Here is an 18,474-nt window from a genome sequence, read left to right as displayed (position 1 = left end):
ACAGACATAGTCTTCGGCAACTTGTGATGGATAGAAAATCCAACCTCGTTCTGCTGCTAACAATGGTCTCTTTTTCTTCCTCTTTTTTTTATTTCTCAACGTGTAAAATTACAATGTATTTTGTGAAACTGGCAGAACTGCCACCAATCAGTCGCCTTCGGCCTTGCACTATTCTGGGCTATACAAAATCTAAATTCATAGGACACACAGGGGCAATGTCAAACAAAACTGTTAGTCTTCTCATATGATTTCTTTCCTCAGCTCTAACTCAAAAAAATGATAGCTGATTTTGGCATTTGCAAATGTTTTGTATCATAGAATACCTACAGAAAATAGGGAAGTAAACAAGCCAAATTACCGTGTAAATGAAATGCGTGTTTATGCGCAGAGGTGTGTTGTTTCTACCTCCATGGTGTGCTCCATCTTTTCAATATCAAACACCTACACAATGTGTGACCAAGCATCACAATACTAATAAAAAAGTAACAAACACTGACTTTGCATGGACACTAAAAAAGGTCAACACAGGCAAGCTCTTTTTTTTTATTTCTTTTTTTTTTTAAGAAAAGAAGCCCCCTTCATCTATATTGACATCTCCAGACACTTTTGTGGTAAATAGCCGTGGCTCAGAGTGCCTTTTCTAATTTATTTCAAACCCTTTAACTCAAATAACGTTTGAAAGGACGATGCTACTACTTTGAATATCTATAATAGTCATGAAAAGATTATTTTAATGCAGCATGCCGATGTCATCTACCTCTGCTAATATTTTCGTTGTTGCTTTAAACTTTTACATCTTACTTTGTTGTTGTTTATTGTTTGTATTGTCCCATTCGGCCTTTTTTAGAGGTTAAAGGCTTAAATAGATTCTATACTTCAGAATCTCTTTTCTAAGTACAGACTTTTCTTGATTGTGTGTTTACTTTGCGATGGTTAGGTAAATCTGGATTGTATATTTAGATTAATATGTAAAATTCCATTTTAAATTGAAATGAAACAAACAAAAAAAGCTTGAAGTCTGCTCTTTCATATTGTGCTCTTAATAATTGAAAATCCTGTCTGGTGATTTCATATTTGTTTTGGTAATGCAGTGTCGTATATATGGACATGCCATTGTATTCAACGCTCATTTGGGAAGCTATGCAAGAAACAAAAAGACAAAAAAAAAAGGCAAAACGTCATCAAGGCAAAGATATTTCCCCCCAACGCCTCAATGTGCATTGTAATGGGTGCAGTCTTCCATGAACCATCACCCGCCATCTATTATGGTGTACTCTAATAAATATTCCAGACCCAGGATTTCAACAAATAAACAAATGGGCGCGGTCTTGTATGCATATAGTGGAGTGTAGTAGCGTCTTTACTAATCACCATCATTCTAGAAACAAAAAATAATAATTTTTGTCTCGAAAGTATAGATTGGAATCTGCGTTTCTCAACTTCACTTCCATTCTTGAGAACTCTGAATATGCTGTTATCATTATTGACAGGACTGTGATGCATTACGGTAAAACTTATATTAATTCGTGTTAAATACACTGTCCCAGTCCTCGACAGACCGAAATGGACAAAAAGAAGTAATGCGAACTCATTCTGCTTCACTGTCTGGGATCATGATGCTGACGCAGAAAGGTAAGCCTTACACGTTCTTTAACTCTTGTCATGTTGACAGTTGTTGGTAAAAATTTCATAACAAAAAGGTGTGAATTAAATATTGTCAAAACATCTCCAAAGATTATATATGTTAGCTTAGGCATATGAAAACAGATTGAATTAATGTGCTCATTCAATAAATATTGTTTTGTTTTGTACTGAACTGATATATATATATATATATATATATATATATATATATGTGACGGAAGGAAAACTTGCAGTATAGACGTTGCAGTGATGTTCAGTTTTGCCTTTATTCCCCGAGCTTTCGGCTGTTTCACCAGCCTTTTTCAAGGGCTTGATGAGACATAACATAAAAGCAAAATAGCAACCAATTTGCATGCATTTGAACAGAAATAGAAATAGTAATAACAAGAAGCCAATCAAACGGAATGTAGGCAGTTACACCAATTTGCATACATTTCAACAGAATAAGGCAAACAACAAAACAAAACAAAAACCAAAACAAGGCAAGAGAAAATCGAACAGACATGGGCAGCAATATTACATTCGCTCGAATGGAAAGGCAGTATTATCACATACACTTGCAGTGAAAGAATAAAGTTGTAGTAGTAGTTTAGTATAGGTAATACAAACGGTAATGCATAAACCAACATAAATTAAGGCACATTAGTTACCTTTTAAGGCGTGGGGATTTGCTTGTGAGTGGTGTGGTGCCAGGAGGATGAGTGTGAGGGGTTCGTGTACATGTAATGCTTGTGCTTTTGAGCACACTGAGAGCATGGAAACCAAAAAAAAAAAAAAAAATGTGCTTTTGAGCACACTGAGAGCATGGAAACCAAAAAAAAAAATTGTGCTTTTGAGCACACTGAGAGCATGGAAACCAAAAAAAAAATTGTGCTTTTGAGCACACTGAGAGCATGGAAACCAAAAAAAAATTGTCCTTTTGAGCACACTGAGAGCATGGAAACCAAAAAAATTTTTGCTTTTGAGCACACTGAGAGCATGGAAAAGAAATGGAACTTAGTTCTTTGGCGTGCATCCTGCCAACTTCGAGATATCACAATTGACCTTTTAGAAGAGAGAATATTACACCAAGAAAACTCTCTAAAAGGAGGCTAGAAAGGTGATATTCACTAAGACCACTTCCGAGAAACACCATGAGACAATAAATTCTATCCATGGTCATGTCGTAGATAAGTTACATGTCATGGGTGAATCGAAGAAAGACAAACTAACAAGGGATGATGAACTGTGTAATGAGGTGAAAAAGCACACGCAGTCTTCACAATGCGGAGACAAAGACGGAGGCGGTCGCTGCCCTCATTGCGAAAATAACACGCGCGCCTCGGCTGACCGCTTTCGCTTTGTTCGCACAAACAGACACAAAGTAAGACGGTACAACAAAAGTGCCTACAAAAAGCGACGGAATTCGTTTAGAAACGTAGCTAGAACGTCTAACAAAGAGCTAATTCCTTCCCAACCTAGTGTACAAATTGTAAATCTTTCTGATTACAACCTCTCTCACTCTGAAGTCACACTCTTGTCCAAAGGGTTGAATTTCTGTCCCACCCCTCCCCTTATCGACACTCTTTAAATACAAGCAGATGTAAATGAACTCAAAAGGAAAATGAGTCTGAAAGCATACTATGCAGGAAAAAATCAAACTGGTCAAAACACGCCTGATGCCGAAAGTCGGCACAACCCCCATCCTGAAACAGATAGACTGAAATCGATAATCAAAAAGAAAAGTCTCTGGACCCCACGCACCGAAAATCCACGCCTGGGTCTGTTCTTTGAAAACGTAGAGAGAGAAATCTTAGACTCCGCCCGAAAACATGAGTCACGTAGGTGTTCGGACAATCTGACCAAAGGTGAACGGAAGGCTTTAAGAGCTCTGAGAAACAATGATCAAATTGTCATCAAGCCAGCCGACAAAGGCTCGGCAGTAGTAGTTATGTCATCCCAAAACTATGTCGACGAAGGTCTCCGGCAGCTGTCGGACACGGGGACCTACAAAAAGCTCGACCACGATCCAACACAAAACAATCTCCTCAAAGTATAAGATGCAGTGCAATGTTTGGACGAAGAAAAGAGCATAAAAAAGCTCTGATACCCCAAAACTGCTCTAGTCCCAATCTGTATCTTCTGCCTAAACTTCACAAAGAAAACAACCCGGGAAGACCGATTGTCTCCGGTTGTGCTTGTCCCACAGTACAGATCTCCAAATACCTAGACTTCCACTTGCGACCCCTGGTTGAAAAAATCCCGTCATATCTCAGAGACACTACTCATTTCCTACGACATATTGAAAAACTCAATGCTGAGTCTGCCCCATTTTCATCACGCACTATTTTAGTTACAGCCGATGTGTCATCACTCTATACTAACATACCCCATGCTGAAGGTCTAAAATCAATACAAAACGCCCTCTCGCGGCGAGAGCACCCACAACCGCCAACACCACAACTGATACGCCTACTGGAGCTGGTCCTGACCCTCAACAATTTTCAGTTCCAGGGCACCAACTACCTTCAAATCCAGGGCACAGCTATGGGCACTCCTGTAGCCCCCTCTTACGCTAATCTCTTCATGGCAGAAAAAGAATAGGAAATCCTCAAATCGATGCACATGCCTATGCTGAACAAATCATGGCGGCGTTATATAGATGATATTCAATTCATCTGGATTGGTTCCCCACGTAGCCTGTCAAAATTTCAAAATGACATGAATCAAAAACATGCAACCATCAAATACACGTTTGACTCATCCGAAACAAACATCAATTTCTTGGATGTCACCCTCTATCTTGAGGGAGGCACCTTACAAACACAACTCCACACCAAACCCACCAACACGCACGCCTACCTACTCCCCTCATCCTGTCATCCCAAACATGTCTTCAACAGCATCCCATATAGTCAAGCAACACGCATTCGCCGCATCTGTTCAGACCCCGACAAGACCTCTCACCACCTAGAACAACTAAAAATGCACCTCAAAGACAGAAATTACAATACCAAAATGGTAAACAAACAAATCTCGCGAGCATCACAAATCACTAGGGAAAATCTCCTCTCATACAAGGAACGAACCACAACAAACAACATACACTTCCCTATCACATACACACCCGCCACAGCCAACGTCTCGCGCATCATCCACAAACATTTTTCCATCATCAGCGAATGCGATACCCTACGAAATATCTTCCCAAGGCCACCCATCACATCCTTCCGACGCAGTAGAACGCTACGGGACATACTGGTGAATGCCAAATCACCCAAACAACACACTCCAGCCATAGATCATGAAGAACATACACAAACACAAACAATATCCATGCTTGTAGACGCAATTCAGGAAGACGCCATACAAAGCTCTGAATCAACAACAAACACTAACAATTCTCCAAGCCCACCCCAACCAACCCCACTACAGTTCCACAGCACTCCTACAGACATCAGCTCTTCAACGCCTGGTTTCTACCAATGCAAGTCAAAAAAAATGCATCCTGCACCAGCACATCCAAGACACACACATTCACAAGCTCATCAACAAAGAAAACGTACTTCATCACAGACTATATAAACTGTAAATCATCTTGGGTAATATACCTCATCACATGCTGTCAATGTGCCCTACAGTATGTCGGTAAAACTCAAACGTCCCTGTACACCCGCCTGAACAACACACGTTCTGAGATTATCAACCACAACACCTCCAGCCGTAAAATCCTTCCCTACACCTTACATTTTAACCTACCAAATCACTCAGTTCAGGATGTACAAATCACAGGCATCGAACTCATCAAAAAGAAGGAAAGCCATATCATACTCAAACGAGAATCGTACTGGATATCTAAATTACGCACCTTACGTCCACATGGAATTATGCCGATCCTTAATTTTTCATAGGTCCTGTTTTAATCTGTATCCAGAACCTACGAGAAGTGTTGAAGTTTATTGAGCACCCACCTACAGTGTCAAGAATATAGGTGCACTTTATTAACTATTAAGACCGTGTACCTATATCTCTTAAAAGTGTTCTACGGCCCGAATGACCTTCAAAGGCATGTACCCATATTGTGCCTCGCCTGTCAACTTTTACTGTGTCATCGTCCCAAATACCCCCAAGCCACATCACCCCTCACACTTCACTACCCCCGCATTACATGTACACGAACCCCTCACACTCATCCTCCTGACACCACACCACTCACAAGCAAATCCCCACGCCTTAAAAGGTAACTAATGTGCCTTAATTTATGTTGGTTTATGCATTACCGTTCGTATTACCTATACTAAACTACTACTACAACTTTATTCTTTCACTGCAAGTGTATGTGATAATACTGCCTTTCCATTTGAGCGAATGTAATATTGCTGCCCATGTCTGTTCGATTTTCTCTTGCCTTGTTATGTTTTTTTTTTTTTGTTTGCCTTATTCTGTTGAAATGTATGCAAATTGGTGTAACTGCCTACATTCCGTTTGATTGGCTTCTTGTTATTACTATTTCTATTTCTGTTCAAATGCATGCAAATTGGTTGCTATTTTGTTTTTATGTTATGTCTCATCAAGCCCTTGAAAAAGGCTGGTGAAACAGCCGAAAGCTCGGGGAATAAAGGCAAGACTGAACATCACTGCAACGTCTATACTGCAAGTTTTCCTTCCGTCACACATATACCAATGATGCAGTACCCACCACGTACGAGGCCAAGCCCACTTCACATTATATATATATATATATAATAATATATGAGATTAAAACCTAAAATGGCATTAAAACGCTTTATCCTGGCGAGGAAAGCGCATGTTTTTGAAACAAGACACCAAACAGGTTAGTCATCGCATTCTTCATCAGCGACCAGGATGCGATGTGATGTTAGATTAAAAATCCGTTTCTGAAGCAGAACATACACACAAGGGTATACGTCTGCTCCTGGTCGAGTAGACGTATACCCTTGTGTGTATGTTCTGCCCTTGTGTATACCCTTGTGTGTGTATATATATATATATATATATATATATATATATATATATATACATATGAGATTAAAACCTAAAATGGCATTAAAATGCTTTATCCATTTTAGGTTTTAATCTCATATGTATATATATATATATATATATATATATATATATAATATAATATATAATATATATGAGTTTATATATATATATATATACATATATATATATATATATATATGTGTGTATGTATATAAATATATATACATATATACATATACAAATATGTATATATATATATCTGTATATATATATATGTATGTATATATATATATATATATATATATATATATGTATATATATATTATATATATATTATACATATATATATATATATATATATATATATATATATATATATATATATAAACTCATATATGAATTCCACGTGGGACTTCTAATACACGTCTCAGGCTTGAAGCATGAGGGTCAGACTATGTACAGTGTAACCGATACGGATAAAACCAATTGAATTGACTGTCTAAGGTGGAGTGTATGAATCCAGTACTAATTATATCATGAATTTGATTCCGCAGCAAACTTCATGAAGAGAGTGTGATGCTCTAACTAAAGTGTATACGATATGGTTGTATGTGACCGTGCATCACAAAAGAAACAAAAAGTCGCATGACCTCATTTTGTGTGAGGACGGAAAATAGGTGAAACGAGTCAACCTTGGTAATCTTGCCTTTTTTCATATTTTCTGACACAGCAAGTCTTCATCTACATTATGCCAAAAAAGTGGGATCATAAAACAAACAGGAAAGGTGTGTTTTTAAACAGTTTATCTCGAACACTTTTTTAGAACAGGTTGATTAGGTGAGTCTTTAAAGTCCCCTTTCCTGAAGAGAGGACTCTTAAATTCAGAGATTTCATTAAAAGTATGTACACATTCTTCACTTTCAACTTTAATAACTTAAGAAACAATGTTGCTATCGCTTTCACAGTTGGCATTAATCATGGAGAAACATACTCACCTTATGCTTCGCGAGTCTATTATGAATGGCCAGGGAGTGTCGCCCGATACATAATCAACCTATTATATGTCACTATAGTGTTACACATTTCTAAACACAGCTTCCTCCCCCCCCCCCATTTCATTTCGAGCTTGTGCCCTCTCCACTGTTGTGTAATTGCCATGAGGCATCCCGTACAAATCTGAGCAAGCCTATCAAAATTCAGGTTATGTCAAGATTGCCCTGCACCAGAAATCTTTGTTCTACGAGCGATTACTCGCTTCCCTTTCCTGTTTGTATGATCTTATTTTCTTACTTTCTTTCCTGCTGGTTTGATAGTAGGGCACAATAGTTTTATTGTGAAAGAGGAGATAAGGATCTATTTTGTTCCATACACATGATAAAACACCCGCTGTTTTACTTCCACCTTCGAATCCATTGCATTTGTTTTTAGTAATGTTAGAATAGTGCAGTGATCACCGTTATACACCATTCCTACCTTTTTGACCCAAGGGTTGGGTTTTTTTTTTTTCTTTACTTCTTTGCAATTTTTCTTTCCTTTCAATCTTGTTTTGGTACTTCATTCATATTTTTGTGTACGTTTTCAAATGGTACAATCATTTCCATGTGTTCTTTGTACAAGATGTCTTAAATATAACCAAAAAACAATCCGATGTATTTCATGTCAGAAATAGGTGAACATATCATGTTCAGGAATCCCCATGAGTAGATGAAATGATCCCAATGAACTATTCTCAAACCGGGAGTATAACAGATGTTCTTTACAACATCTTCCCAATTTCATTGAACTTAACTCGAAAACTGTCCCAGACAGCAACATATTACATTAGTCTGCAAACCCTTGTGAAAGAGAGATCCATCCCTTAGATATGAACAACTTTCTAAGAAGGGAATTAAGTTTGTTCATTTGAATGTAGTTAGCCTCGTGGAATATCATGAGGAAATTAAACAAATCATGACTGAGAATGAAATATATGTATTTGCACTGAATGAAACTAGACTTGACTCTTCTATTTCAGACATTGAAATCGATATTCCCCATTATTCTTTAATTCGGAGAGACAGAGGACAGAAACGGAGGCGGTGTCGCAGTTGTCTATGTTCATGAATCTATTCCTTTCACCTTGATTTCCAATGATTCACTTGTCAACCTGGAAGCATTGTGCATCAAGATCTATCTGAAAAACTCCAAACCAATTGTATTTTTGAATTGCTATATACCTCCAAACTAAAATATCGATCTCTTTAATCATCATGAGGATTTTTTATATTCTGCGAGTAGTCTTGAGGACCAACTGGTTACTATGGGCGACACAAATTGTGATATTATGATTATTATAACCCTAACCCTAACCCTAACCCTAACCCTCACGAATTATTCAGACAAAGTGAAATCATATGGTGGTGCTCAGAATGGCATGAGTGATCACTTTGTCAGTTACGATGGTGTGGAAATGTAAACATACATCACAAAGTGAGACGTATGTAACTTTCAGAAAATCAGGTAACGTTGACATGGAAGCTTTCAGGTCGGACTTACGTAAACAAAATTGGTAGAAGGTAGAAGAATTCAGTGATATAAGTGATTCAGTTGATATATGGGGAAGTTTGTTGATGAAGGTTGTTAAGAAGATAATATGCTTGTTAAGACGAGACGAGTACGAAAAATTCCTTCGCCATGGATGAATAGTACAATTAGGTCATTAATGAAACAGAGAGATAAAGGTAAATTAAAGGCAAAACTCAGAAGGGACCATGATTTACGGCAAAGTTATAGACATCTGAAAAATAGAGTAAGAAATGAAATAAGAAAATCAATACGCAATATATATATATATATATATATATATATATATATATATATCCATATATATATATATATATATATATACACTCAACAAAAAAAGTAAGTTCCCCCCTAGCATTTTTGGATATATCTCAAAAAAATATTTTACCGATTTTCATAATTCAAACGGAAATGGATAAGGAATTTTTTTTACTCATAACATGAGTGGCAAATCATTGCCACCAGATATCATTATTGGTGTGAAAACATGCATTTTATGTCAAAATGCATGGAAACAAAAGTTGCACTTTAGTGATTAGCAATGATTTTTACGCAAATAATCAAACAATCACTCGTGATTCTGAGCATTTAAGCATGGTTTATTGCATATTTCTCTATCTCGTTCTTTTCCTGAGCATACAGTGAAGTATTTGATAATTGATATGTCCACCATCTGCTTCAATGACCAGCCAGCATCTCTTCCTCATACTGTTAACTAAGGTTTGTACTTGGCGCTGCTCAATGTTGCATGCTCTCTGCAAAATGAGCTGAAATTCTTGCAGTGAAGTGTCATCTTTCACCTTCTTGCTCGCTTTCCGCTTAATATCACAAAGATTCTCTGCTGGATTACAGTCAGGGGATCTTGCAGGCCACTCCATACGTCCGGTGCCATTTCCCTCAACAAACTGATCTACAACTTGAGCGCATGATGCAAAATGGCCATAGGCACATTAATGTGATCAACCCAAATTGGAATTACAAATCACATGGCTTCTACCAACATTTTCATATTGAAAAGGCTATGGTTTAAAAAGTATGCATAACATCTGTTTAACAGGAAAGCACATTGTACCTGAAGAAATTCCCGAGAATTACACAATTTAAAAAGGTCATTTGCTAGCTTACATAGGAAATGCATACAATATGCTTCCTATAGCCTGAAGTGCAACTTTTTTCCGATGCATTTTGACATAAAATGCATTTTTTTACACCAATAATGATATCTGGTGGCAATGATATGCCATTCATGTTATGAGTAATTAAATTCCCTATCCATTCCCGTTTGAATTATGAAAATCCATAAGATACTTTTTGAGATATATCCAAAAATGTTAGGGGGGGACTTACTTTTTTTGCTGAGTGTCCAATGTCAACAATTTTCAAATGCAACAAGTAGACATGAATCCTGGAAAACTTTGCGATCATTAATGGGCAAGAGTAAAGTTATTGATTGTACATTCCCTCAAGAAAACTCACCGGTTATAGCATATACAAACCATTTTGCAAATGTGGTTAGTGGTGAAAATATGCAAAGGAAAAAGAAAAATTCTTTTCACAAATCGCATGACAGGGACAGGTCTGATAAACAATTCAATTTTTGTTTTGTATCTCAGCTAAATGTTCTGAAGTATTTTAAGGTAATGGAAGCAAAGAAGTCGTTTGGATAAGATGAAATTTCTATGTGTATATTGAAAGAGTCAATTTCAGAAATATTAGGGCCTTTCACTTATATCATATATAAATCCTTAGCTGAAAGGGTAGTGTCTCATAATTGGAAAGTAGCTTAAAGTGTACCGATACACATAAAAAAGGGGATAAGTTGGACTGTAATAATTATAGACCCATTTCTTTATTTTCCCATGCTTCTAAAGTCATGGAGAGAGTTGTTCAACAGCAGTAACTCGATTATCTAAAATTGCACTCTTTGCTCAGCAGATACCAATCAGGTTTCCGTCCCAAGCACTCCACTATTACTGCACTTGCTGCAGTCACGGACGACAGGCACCGCTCTATTGATAAAGCGTTGGCGTCATCTTTGTTGATCTGCAAAAAGCTTTTGATATGGTTGATCACCTGATCCCTCTATCTAAACTTGAATATATAATGGGGCTTACTGGCATAGAACTAGAGTGGTTCGAGAGTAATCTCTCGAACCGGAGAATAAGGACGTCAATCAATAATACCCTTTCGGATGAAAGATTATTAACTAGAGGAGTGCCACAAGGATCCTTGTTAGGACCGTTGTTGTTTAGTGTATTTATCAATGATATCAATTTGGGGGTTTTTTTTTCTTACTGCAGGGTCCATTTACACGCCGATGACACGGTCATCTATTACTCACATAAAAACCCGAAAGTTGTGGAAATGTTTTGCAAAAAGAGTTCGTATGTATGGTAACTTTGATGGCTTTTCAATTTAAACATCAATTGTGATAAAACTGTTTGTATGTTATTTGGTACAAATAATATGTTAAAAAAGCAAGAGTATTTGAATGTTAAATTCATGGGTTAAACAATTACTTCAGGTGAATAGTTTTAAATATCTGGGAATTAGTGTAGGTGATAAGTTACTGTGGGATGTTCTCATCGAACAACTGTGTTAAGCAAAATGATTAGTTATATGGGTCGTTTGAGACAATTTGTTGATATGACTGAATTGAAACTGATATATGATTTCATTGTGTTACCTCATTTTGATTACGTTGATGTAGTATGGCAATCCGCCAACGCTAACTCTCTTTCCCAAGTTCAGAAGATGCAAAATGGAGCAGGGAGATTAATTTCGAAAGTTAACCCTTATTCGCATATTACTACCAGTGATGCTCATTAAAGCTTATAGGATGGAATACAGTAATCAAAGGACCAAAAAAAAAAAATCATCTACTTTCATTAAGTATAAGATTATGAATAACGTGGCCTCCGAATATATGAAAGATATGTTTAAGTACAAGACATCACCATACTCTCCCCGTAATCAAAACGATTTACAGTTGCCACGGCCTATAAGAGGTTATTTTCATACAGAGCTGCAGCAGTGTATAATAACATACCAAATGATTTACGTCAACTTTACTCTTTACCCGTTTTGAAGTTCAATTCAGACAAAACCGAAAATCTTTCCACTTCATTTTTTTCAATGCTCCAAAACTCTAAACAGTATGTAATAATATGGTATATATGTGGTCACAATGTAGTAATGTATGTACCGCTCTATTTGTTTGTGTTATATTTTATTCTATTATCAGTCCCTGATTGTATGAAATTTTTGAGAACAGGGCCCCATGAAAGACCAGAAGTGACTATCATTGTCACTATTGAAAATGGGCTACCCTCCTTATGTATTTTTCTTTTCTGGGCCTTTATGTATGAAATGTGTTAATTTGTAGTAAGGAAAGAAACAAACAAAAATTCAAATTCAGCTTAATAATGATAATCTCTTCATAGTTGTTACTCCGATTGTTTTACACCCTGCTTTTGTCCTAGTCAACGCACAGCTGGCATGTCTTGGTAAAGATTAAGGGCTAGAATAGACCCTGTGCTTCAAAGCCTCATTTCTCACTTCACACTTTTCCTGAGTGTGTGCATTCTTTCCAATATTTAGATATAGAGAATATATATCATTAATTTAAAAGAGTTCATTTGATTCGAGTTGCTTATCATTGTAAAGCTTAAAGTGATCGTATGATTATGGTTGAGATCTAATTTCTGGTTTCTAACATTTTTTTGTTGAGATGGGAAACCTCATATAAAATGTGATTTATTTTATGAGGAAGGCGAAGGAAGAGACTACGATGCATAAGAGTAAAAATAGGAGAGCATGCACACGCGTCCAGCAATATTAGTAGCTCCGAAAAATGTGAATACCAATACCAACAGTCATCCTACTGCTATTGAGAACGACCTGAGATTATGAAGAAGGGTGGGAGAGAAGGGGCTGTAGTCTCTTCCTTCGCCTTCCTCATAAAATACAATTTGAATTTCAAAACAGGTAAGTTCTCATTTAAATTTTCTATTCATTGTTATTCCTCCGATGGTTTTAATACATCGGTCTTTTGTAAGTTGGTAAGTTCTAATTTAAATTTTCTATTTTATTTCGGAAATCTCGAAAGAGACTACGATGCATAAGAGTAATAATGGGAGACTTTGAAGCCGGTAGTCACATTTTTTGGCCATACAGAACTGTACCAATGACCATATTTACCACTAAGGGGTATGGCTTTACCTTTTACGATAATACTGCATTGCTGAAACCCCCATTCTCATTCCTGAGGGGTTTCGCGTAATATGTTTGAAATGTCTTCTCGTTACTCCAGCCTGCCTGTGCCAAAATCTCAAGTACAGGCAGATCTTTCCTCTTGGCAGCAGCAGCAGACGCCGAGGCTGCTCTAGTGGAGTGTGCCGAGAACAAGCTGGTGTCAATCCCAGCTTCTGCCATAACTGCCTTGATCCATCGTGACAAAGTTTGGGTAGAAACCCTGTGATACGGTTTACAAAAACTTATTAACAGATACTTTTGGTCCTTCCTAATGATCTGAGTCCTTCTCAGATACTCTCGAAGGTATCGTACAATGCAAACTCTTCTGTCTGGAGGGTACGCTCTTAGGCTAACGACTTGGCCTGTATTACCAGGTCTGTGATGCTTTAACAAGTCATCAATGACGAAATTGACAGAGTTATCTTTGAATGTCATCTTGACTATTCTCAAAGCATTCAATGTCTGTACCCGCTGTGCTGAGAGAAGCGCTAATAACATTGTCACTTTCAACGTTAGCTCTTTCAACCCCAATTCGGCTGCAGGTGATTTCCTCCTCACATAGTTGAGGACAGTTCTAACGTCCCACACCTCCGTGTAGCGGGGTCTTAGGGGTCGTAAGTGAAAAACTCCCTTCACAAATCTAGTTATTAGAGGATGAGTGCTTATGGAAAACGAACTGTCTGTGAGTGTCAGAAAAGAAGCCAGTGCACTTCTAGCAGAGTTTATAGTACCGTAGCTGGCTCCCTTATGGAACAAGCCTGAAAGAAATTCTAGTGCCCATTCCGATGATGTCTGGAGATAGTTAATGTTGTTGGCAGTGCAGAAAACTTTCCATTTGCTGATGAAGCTATGATATTGCTGCCGTGTAGATTTCCTCCAAGAAGCTACGATGACCTTGACGGTCCCTTCACTCAATCCCTGCGACCTGAAGGGTTGGCCGAAAGCCTGCAACAAAGCAAATCCAAATGTTTGTGTAAGGGGTGGGGCATTAAAGACACAGGTTGAACAAGAAGTTGTGCATGTCTACGTAGCACAAGTGGTTTTTCAGTCAGCATGTCCTGAAGTGCTGGGAACCATGATTGTGTAGGCCAGTTTGGTACTATACTAACAACCCTGTGGCTTTATCTGCCCTTATCTTTTGCAGACATTTGGGGATAAGGCAGAAGGGAGGGAAAGCATAGAACCATAATGGACCCCAATCCACTGTAACTGCATCTACATTCTCTGCCAAAGGATCAGGCTGCCAAGTGATATACCTGGGTAGCTGTGCATTAAGTCTGGAAGCGAAAAGATCTACTTCAGGGAGGCCGAAAAGTTCTACCACTTCCGTAAATTGGGCTTTGTTAAGTATCCACTCTGTTCGATCGTTAAACTTCCTTAATTGACATGAAGTCTGCTGTGGTATTGAGCCGTCCTGGCAAGTAGGCGGCTGTGATCCAAGTTTGTCTTTCAATACGCCATTCCCAAATATCATGTGCCAAATTGTTGCAGTCCTGGGATCTGAAGCCCCCCATATTGTTGATACATGAGACTGCAGTTGTATTATCCAGTCTAATGAGAACATGAACATTTCTCATTCTAGAGCAAAAGGACTTCAATGCCAATCCTGCTGCAAGGGTTTCTAGATAATTTATCTCATTGTTAACAGCCTCTTCTCTTTCCACTTCATTCCATCGTCCCCCTATGTTAGTGCACATGTCTGTTGCTCCCCAACCAGACACGCTCGCATCTGTGCGTAATTCTATTGTGTGCCTGGGTCTGTCGATAGGATTAGAGGTGTACTGTATGTTGTCAATCCACCACTTAAGTTCCTGTTTGGCTCTATTAGACAAGCTCATTTTCCTATCAAAATGACCTTTATTGGCCTTCAATGCCAAAATCTTCTCTTTTTCCAAGATTTTGTAGTAGAGGAGCCCATATTGGGCTGCAGGAAAAGTAGCAATCAGTTTCCCTATTACTCTAGCCACTTCTCGGATAGAGGACTCTGTGGCATTCAACAGACTTGTGCACTCAACAGTGATATCTTCCTTCTTAGATTCAGGAAGAGTAACTGTCATGTTCACAGAGTTAAGGACAAATCCCAAAAAGGTGATTTCTTTAGTGGGTTCTAGGACTGATTTGGTCTGATGGACAAGAAACCCCAAGTCTTCGAGGAGATCAGTCGTAGCATCGACTACTCTTTGAGTGCAAGCCTCACTCTTCCCAATAATGATAGTATCATCAAGGTATCCGACTGCCATATGATCAGCTCTTCTCAGATGAGCAAAAACTGGTTTGAGAAGCTTTGTGAATAAACGCGGTGCTGTACTAAGCCCGTTTGGCAGTGCGCAATATTGCCAAAGTTTGCCCTGCCACACAAATCGCAGGTATTTCTTATCCTGCGGATCAACTGGTACTGAATAGTAAGCATCCTGAAGGTCGACTGAGGCTAGAAAGCAATCTGGTGTGATAAATTGCATTGCTGTATGGATGGAATCCATTTTGAAATGCTGATAGACTAGGCTTTTGTTCAACTCTGAGAGGTCAAGAATGACCCGAAGGCTGACATTGTTCTTAGGTCGGGTAAAAATGGCAGAGATGAACTCTTCCGCTTCATGTGAACAAGGTTCAATAACATTCTTGGCTACCAGTGAATCAATTTCAGCTTGGATATTGGCCAAATCTTCATTCTTTACTTTGAAATGAACCAAAGGTTTAAGCCTTTTAGGTGGAAAACATTAAGGCTTGAATTCAAGTTTATACCCATTTACAGCTTGTAGTGCTGTGGGATCTGAAGTTAACTTCTCCCAATTACATGCATGAAGCCTCAGTCGACCTCCAACTGGATGGTCATGTAAACATGAAGTGGTAGGTCTAGATTCTACACATCTAGTAAATCGAGGAGTAGCTCTAGAATACTATTCTTCTAGATAAATTAGCAATACATCATGGTCAGTTACTGACATATCAAATGAGCAATCTGTTGAATCAATGTCTCCTACCTCTTGTCAGAGGAGGGCTGTTGGGTTACTTGTTGTGGGGAGTCTTGCTTCTGGCCTGTGGATGAGCTCTGCTCTGTGGCCGTTGCTGTGGGGGAGGTCGCGACTTCCCCTGGTAGCGCTGATCTAAAAAGGGACGATTTGCCGTGAGGCTGCAGCACTACGCGAGCCCGTCCAGCCCGCATCGCGAGCCTGCCGGCGAGCTCCGCTGTTGAAGGGCCGTCTGTACGGATGGAAAGAGCCGCTCGGACGAGAAGTATGTTTCTGCTGGGTCCTCATGACCCCAGCAGAGGCCTTATGTTGTTCTTTTAGATCTTTCATCTGTCTTGTGAGATCATCATCAAACAACAGCTGCGTGACTGGTGTGGAAGGCTTACAGAGATGCACGTATTCCGAGTTGATGTCCGGTTTAATCAGCTCCTTCCGCACGCAATTCAGTTCGAAGTGTGCGATACTCAAAAGGGCAAGTGCGTCTTGCTGAGACTCGGAGATATCTTGCTCGTGGAGAGAGCGAAGAAGAGCCCCAATACCGCGAGTCGGACATTTCTGCACTCTCTGTAATTTCAGATCTCGATTACGCGTGACGGACTGCCGGTGTTCCCAAATGGGAGCGTTCACTTTAGGTGTATCGAGGTGGGGGCAGTTGCTCGGTAGGGGGTATTTTTCAACCGTTTCCTCGATGGCTTTATCTTCTAGTTTGTTGCCAATAAAATAGTTCACCGATTTTGCGATTTTCTCGTCAACTGCCTCCCCAATCCCGAGGGGGATAACATACTTGGCTGCCAACGGTGATAACTGTGCAGCAGGGGGAACCTCTTCCACCCCTTCGTCAAAATCGAACGGTCCATCACGCTCTGCGTCGTCAGACGTATCAAAATCGTCCCCAACAAAATGGCGGACGTTAGTAGGCAAGCGGGAAAATTCCTCCGCTGTAGATTTCGATGTAGACGGTGTATGTTCCACAGCAGCGCGGCTAGTGGTTTTATCATGCAATTGGGGAAGGTGTTTCACCACTTCGGCGAGGAGATTTTCAAGTTTGTCTAGACGAGAACTAACGTCCCCGGAGGGAGACGCCCGATCCTTGGAAGGGGCTTTTGATACCGTATGAGGAGCTTTTTTGGGGAATTTTCTTCATCTGCTTCTTCCCCTAATCTTGAGCCTTAGCCTTTCCGATGCTCACATTCTTCTGTACATGCACCTTACCGGCATCGCCGGAGGGAGGCGCTGGTGGTGGTAACTCTGACTTCGTGGCACAGACCTCCTGTCCACGTGTAGCACGTAAAGCGAAGGATGGATCGTGCTGCTCTTTCGAGCTCATATTTATCGAACCACCGTAAAGTTAAGGCACGAAAGATGCGTCAAAACACTTCTCAGTTGGTTCCGGATGACCGGCGAAGCAAAATTTCCTCGCGAGAAGGAAATTTAGGGCGATGAATTTATGGATAGAAATCAAGCCGCGGAGCTATGCAGGAGAACCTCCTGTCGGCTGGAACGAACGCGAACGTATTGCTGGGCGCGCGTGCGGGCTCTCCTATTATTACTCTTATGCATCGTAGTCTCTTTCGAGACTTCCGAAATAAAATAGGCTATTTATTTTACGAAAGCTAAAATTTGGAACGCTTTATTAACACACGAATGAAATGTTAAATGTTAAATTTTGTCCTTGATTAATGTTGATCTTTAAAGCAGTAGCAACATCTTTTCAAAAGTTGTTAGAGTTGACAGTGAGGAGCATGAGCAAGTATTAAAAGAAAAAGAAATGAAAAAAGGGCCTGATAGACATACCTTATCAAACCTTATCATACCTTAAAAAAAATGAAGGAAAATGCTGAAAACACAATTTCCCTTTTATTCTATGATTCCAAACCTCAGAATATTGAAAAAGAATGAAGAAATAGTTCAGTCTTCATGTAAAATCAACTCAAATCGACTCTTAGTTGGTTTTGTGATGCACGGTCACATAATGAGGGACTGAACTTTTTAATTTTCCAGATGTCATTGAATGTGCGATTATACCACTTTTTAACTGAGATAAATACCTGGCTATTCG

General features: G+C 39.1%; 1 pseudogene; it reads right to left on the bottom strand.

The window, feature by feature from the left end:
• Positions 1 to 16,452: 16,452 nt before the first annotated feature.
• Positions 16,453 to 17,742, bottom strand: LOC140226517 (uncharacterized; annotated as a pseudogene).
• Between the last annotated feature and the right edge of the window lie 732 nt (positions 17,743 to 18,474).

This window comes from Diadema setosum, chromosome 3 (genome assembly GCF_964275005.1).
Source record: "Diadema setosum chromosome 3, eeDiaSeto1, whole genome shotgun sequence".
Taxonomy (NCBI): domain Eukaryota; kingdom Metazoa; phylum Echinodermata; class Echinoidea; order Diadematoida; family Diadematidae; genus Diadema; species Diadema setosum.
The sequence above is the reverse complement of the archived record's forward strand: the minus strand, read 5'-3'. Positions and strand labels throughout refer to the sequence as shown.